Source organism: Dermochelys coriacea, chromosome 4 (genome assembly GCF_009764565.3).
Source record: "Dermochelys coriacea isolate rDerCor1 chromosome 4, rDerCor1.pri.v4, whole genome shotgun sequence".
Classification (NCBI taxonomy): Eukaryota; Metazoa; Chordata; order Testudines; family Dermochelyidae; genus Dermochelys; species Dermochelys coriacea.
Genome location: NC_050071.1, coordinates 116,944,590 through 116,951,094, shown reverse-complemented (window position 1 = coordinate 116,951,094; position 6,505 = coordinate 116,944,590). Strand labels below are relative to the sequence as shown.

Below are 6,505 nucleotides of genomic sequence, written 5' to 3'. Positions count from 1 at the left end.
TCGGGACCCCAAATGATAAGGTTGTTTTCATAGAATATTAGGATTGGAAGAGACCTTAGGAGGTCATCCAGTCCAATCCCCTACTCAAAGCAGGACCAACACTAACAATCTTCCCAGCCAAGGCTTTGTCAAGCCTAGCCTTAAAAACCTCTAAAGGATGGAGATTCCACCACCTCCCTAGATAACCCATTCCAGTGCTTCACCACCCTCCTTGTGAAATAGTGTTTCCTAATATCCAACCTAGATCTCCCGCACTGCAACTTGAGACCATTGCTTCTCATTCGGTCATCTGCCTCCACTGAGAACAGCCTAGCTCTATCCTCTTTGGAACCTCCTTTCAGTTATCTGAAGGCTGCTGTCAAATCCCCCCTCATGCTTCTTTTCTGCAGACTAAATAACCCCAGTTCCCTCAGCCTCTCCTCGTAAGTCATGTGCCCCAGCCCCCTAATCATTTTCATTTCCCTCCACTGGACTCTCTCCAATTTGTCCACATCCCTTCTGTAGTGGGGGGAACAAAACTGGACGCAATACTTCAGGTGTGGCCTCACCAGTGCCGAATAGAGGGGAATAATCACTTCCCTCCATCTGCTGGCAATGCTGGCAATACTAATACAGCCCAATATGCCATTGGCCTTCTTGGCAACAAGGGCATACTGCTGACTCCTATCCAGCTTCTCATCCACTGTAATCCCCAGGTCCTTTTCTGCAGAACTGCTGCTTAGCCAGTCGGTCCCCCGTCGGTAGTGGTGCATGGGATTCTTCTTTCCTAAGTACAGAACTCTGCACTTGTCCTTGTTGAACCTCATCAGATTTCTTTTGGCCCAATCCTCCAATTTGTCTAGCTCATTCTGGACCCTATCCCTACCCTCCATCATATCTAACTCTCCCCTCATTTTAGTGTCATCTGCGAACTTGCTGAGGGTGCAATTAATCTCGTCATCCAGATCATTAATAAAGATGTTGAACAAAACTGGCTGCAAAAGAGCAGAAGCCACCCTCTCCCCCAGCACACAGAATGGCCAGCATAGGGCTTGAACCCATGACCTTGGTGTTCTTAGCACCACATGCTTAACCAGCTGAGCTAGCTGGCCAACATTTTCAGTTTAAGGGTCCTTCTGGAATGCTTACTCCTCCTCCACCAATGGACCCATTAGACAGATATGGATTCTACCACCTTTTCAGTGGCCAAAAGACTGCTCTCCTTTTCCTGTCAATTAATAACTTGATCCCATCCAGATACTGCAGCTCTCTACCTTGAGATGATAGAAAACACTATGAGAAATCACCATGGTTCACCATGTGGCAGTCCATCTTCTGAGGAACACAGAACAACAAGTACAACTCAGCCCAGTGCTTTGCATAGCTTCCAGTTCACTATCAGAATTTTTTTTTTCGGAATAATAATGGGACCTCTGTGATTACTCATCTTCAGAGAGAAAGGGGCCAGAGAAACTCAAGTGAAAGAGAAGGCTCCTAGTTTGTGGGATCTGACAGGTTCATCTTATGAGCCAGTACAAAAGAATTCTAAGGCCCACTGGATGACATCAAGTGCAGTAAGACCAGTCCTGTCCTCATCTGTCTGTCTGTCCATCCATCATGTGGTATCTGAATGCTATCAAAATCACATAAGCAGGCAAGTAGTTAAGGTATGTTACAATAAAATGTAACTCCATTGCAGCATCTTACTATTAGATGAACCTGCCAGATCCCACAAACCAGAAGACTTCTTCTATTTGAGTTTCCTGGCCCCCTCCCATCTGGAGTTAACCAGAAACATTCCATAACTGTTCTGATATTCACTTATATGTGCTACCCCCAGCAATAGCCTATGGGGTGACTTTAACTCATAAAAGCTATGAGATTCAGAACTGAGGCAAAACCTTGATGCTGGCTTACTATTTTATGCCCAGATATTTTATGGAGCCCTGCAGTGTGGCAGTATTACATTTTTTACACATTAAATTGTCTAGACCCTGTAATGTGTGCTAAGGATGGTGTTTTTCCTTTAAAGTGAATTTATTGTGTTTTGAGTAGTTTCAATCAGACCAATAAATTTGTTTTCACATGTATTTTTCCCATTTAATATCTAGCAACATTATTATAATCTGAAATCATGAATTTCACCATGGTGCAATAAATCAAGGTAATGAAGCATGCTTCATAAATTTCATCATTATTATAATAAAGGTCATAGGCTGATAGGAGTTTGAAATTACTGTCTAAATTTAAATATTTTGTGATTTAAAAATTAAATCAATCAGCTCTCACACTCAAAAATATTCTAATGCAAAACTAGAAACACCACAGGGTACATGAGGGAGAAGAGAAAATATAAGCAATGTGTCTTTTAAGTGGTGATTACATTTTACCATACACACACTATTTATATTACTGTAGATATGTTACTCAACCTCATACATAACTCCTCTACATTTTACTGATGCAAATGTGGAAAGTGACTTAGGAAATTGGACTGGGCATATACATATAAGTTAGGCATGTAATTAATTACTTGGCTAGGCTGAGGTCCTAGAGCAGAATATGACCCATTCTTGCCAAGGAAAAAGGAATCTAGTCCAGTATAATAATAACAACAACAACATTATTATTGCAGATATATAACACCTTGGGGATATCAAAGTCCTTTCTAAATATTAATAAACTTATTATCTTGGTAATACATCTTATTATCCTCATTTTACCTATGGGGAAACAGAGGTCCAGCATGATTAAATGACTTACATAAGATTGCACAGGATAGGATTTTCAAAAGAGCTCAGCATAGATTTATTTCTGGTCCCTTTTGAAGTCCAGGGTAAAACTCCCTTTCCTTTGTATCAGTCACAAAGTCAGGGACAAAAATAAAAGCAGATTTCAGGCATACTCCTTGCTTGAGCCACAAACTTATGCTTCCCCTCCTCACATTACCATCAATGGAGATCCTAACAGGAAACATTATCTAATGATCAGAGCGCAGAATTGATAGTCAGGAATCCTTGTTTATATTCCTGGCTCTGTCCGTGGCTTCCTCTCTGATTTGGGGGTAAATTACTTCACTTCCCAATATCTCAAGTTGGTCCATCTGTAAAACTGGCATAGTGAAGCTTAATTAATGTATATTATGCCCTTGGTAATCCCTGGATTATATATGATAACACTAAAATATTTGTATTTACTGATGAGTGAATAATTCAACATGAATAATCTATTCAATTAGTTTAATTGTTTTTCCTTTGCATCCACTATCGATTAATTATTTTTCTAAGTTACTTGTTTTCAAAATTATTTGTTGAATAATTTCCGTAAATATTTCTTGGTTAATGGATTGTTCACAAAGAGTTCATTGAGAGTGTTCGTTATCTGAAATTTGGTGGGTTGGTTTCTTTTGATATATAGGTCACATGGTATTGCCTCTATACCCTGATTAGATTAATGTAGTGTTTAGAATCAGTTTTCTGTTGTGAATGCTTGAGTCTATGAGTCCACATTTTCCGTGAATATTCTTCCATATTTGCTTATAACAGGTTGTTTAGGAGAACTTGCCTGCCTGCAAACACATTTATGGAAAGCAAATATTTATTTTTAATTCAGAAACACAGGAAAAGTGAAGTCAATATTTTATTTAGGGAAACAGTCATAAAAACATATTTCAAATACTCTCCCAAGTCAGTTCTTAATATATCTTATTCTTCATGCATGGAAAATAAAGACAATGTTAAAATGTTCCTAATTTCCTTTTCTTCAATATAAATTAAATTAGTATTTACAACCTACAGGTCAAGGTAATTTAACATGATTAGAGGTAAACTCTGTGAATTTATATTTTCCAAATGGGTTAGCAACTGATCTTTTTTATTCATTAGATATATGTGTCAGACTGTAAAATCATAATTTAAGTAAATGTAAGGAATATGAAGATGATTAAAATAAGATCTTTAGGGCCAATACCATTGCAGTGTATATTTTATAGTAGCATTAAATCTTTTGAATATTTACAATGAAGAAATATTCTTTAGCTATAAAGATGTATTAAATTATAAAATGCAGGACTTTGAACAAGCCATTACATTTTTACTTACCTTAGGGGTTCATTAATTGTTAGAACTGATTAATTATCTATGGATTTTCAAGTAAAAATGGGAAAAAAGAAGTTTAAAGTTCTTAGGGTGACAAGCACGGTCAGATTTAAATATATTTATGCAGTCTGGTTTTTAAAATTTTTTTTTACTACATTTAAATGATAAATTAAATGTTTTAAGATATTTCCATGCTATCATTTTATCTTGGGCTAGAATTATGGAATGACAGATGAAGGAATTAATTTTAAAGGCATTGGTCCATTTAAAGTTTGTAGGGCTCAGAATGAGATTTTTCTCTTTTCATTAGAAACAGATTAAAGCTACATAAATAATCAAGGAATCAAAGTTGTTAAGGGGTTCATGATTTCCAAAGGCACTTCATACTTGCTGTGCAACTTGGATTGCCCAAATCAAGATAAAAAGAAAAGGAGTACTTGTGTCACCTTAGAGACTAACGTGAATACAGACTAACACGGCTGCTACTCTGAAACAAATCAAGATAGATAGGTATGTCAATCAGGGGTCTGAAAAAGCCACACACACAGCCAACATAGCTTTGCCAACAAAGCCCCCAGTGTAGACACAGTTATGCTGACAGAAGAGTACTTTTGTTGGCATAGCTAATGTTGTTCCGGGAGTTGATATTATTATATCAGCAGAAAAATTCCTTCTGTCAGCATACGCTCTGTCTACACTACGGGACTCTGCCAGCTTAGCTATACCAGTATAGCTGTATCTGCAGAACCTGTGTAGTGTAGACTAGCCTTTAGTATAGTGTTGGCATAACTCTCATCCATTTAAGTGAATAGTAAAAGGACAATGCTGAATATTTTTGATAATCCCATCCATGTAGCATTTCTGGCAACTATACCCTTGCAACCATCCCTCACTTGTTTAGTGTAATAATGATTTGGCAGCATGCAATATTTTCTTTTTCTTGTGTGGGTGTAACTTATTGGCACTAGCTATTTAGAAAGAGACTATGGGAGAAATGAATCTGAAAACTTGGGGGTCATACCCCATTCTGAAGAATTGCAATATAGTACCCTTATTTAAGAAAGGGGGGAAACAAGTGATGTGGGAAACTACAGGTCTGTTAGTTTGACCTCAATTGTATGCAAGGTCTTAGAACAAAGTTTGAAAGAGAAAGTAGTTAAGGATGTAGAGGTAAATGTTAACTGGGATAAAATACAACATGGTTTTAAAAAAGGTAGATCATACTAGACAACCTGATCTCTTTCTTTGAGAAGATAACCAATTTTCTAGATAAAGTAAATCTATCTGGCTTTCAGTAAAGAATTTGATTCAGTTCCACATGGGAAATTATTAATTAAATTGGAGAAGATGGGGATTGATACAAGAATCGAAAGATGTGTAAGGAACTGATTAAAGGGGAGACTATAACAGGTCATGCTGAAAGGTGTTCTGTCAGGCTAGAAGGAGGTTAATAGTAATCCCTCAAGGATCAGACTTTGGACCAATCTTATTTATCATTCTCATTAATGACCTTGGCACAAAATTTGAGAGTGTGCTAATAAAATTTGCAGATGATACAAAGTTGGAAGGTCTTGCCAATGCGGAGGAGGACTGGAATATCACACAAGAAGATCTGGAAGACTGCAAAAACTGGAGTGAATTTCAGTAGTGCAAGGGGCAAGTTCAAGCACTTGGAATTAACAACAAATGTTTTTGTTATGAGCTAGGGACGTATCAGCTGGAAGTGACAGAGGAGAAAGCCAGGGGTGTCTTTGTCAGTAACAGGAAGACTATGAGCTGCCAATGTGATGTGGCAATGAAAAAATCTAACACAATCCTAAAATGCATCAGGTGAGGTATTTCCAGTAGAAATAGGGAAGAGTTATTATCATTATACAAAGTACTGGAGTACTGTGTGTGTAATTCTGTTCTCCCACGTTTAAGAAAGATGAATTTAAACTGGAATAGGTGCAGCAACGGGCTACTAGGATGATCAGAGGAATGGAGAACCTGCCTTATGAGAACAGTCTTAAGGAGCTTGGCTTGGTTAACCTCACAAAATGAAGGGTGAGGGGAGATATAATTGCTCTCTATAAAAACATCAGAAGGATAAACGCCCAGGAGGGAGAGGAGTTTTTAAGTTACGAGCCAATGCTGGCACAAGAACAAATGGATATAAACTGTCCATCAGTAAGTTAGGCTTGAAATTACATAAAACTATTTCCCCATGTTTATTTTCCCCCTACTGCTCCTCACAGGTTCTTGTCAACTGCTGGAAATGGCCCACGTTGATTATCACTACAAAAGGTGGGTTTTTTTTTCTTTCCTGCTGGTAATAGCTCACCTTACCTAATCACTCTTGTTACAGTGTGTATGGTAACACCCATTGTTTCATGTTCTCTGTGTATATAAAATCCCCCTATTGTATTTTCCACTGCATGCATCCGATG

General features: G+C 37.8%; 1 non-coding gene across 1 annotated transcript; it reads right to left on the bottom strand.

Moving 5' to 3' along the window:
* Positions 1-1,016: 1,016 nt before the first annotated feature.
* TRNAL-AAG lies at positions 1,017-1,091 on the bottom strand. Its single transcript has one exon. It is a non-coding gene; the product is annotated as a tRNA-Leu (tRNA).
* Positions 1,092-6,505: the final 5,414 nt, after the last annotated feature.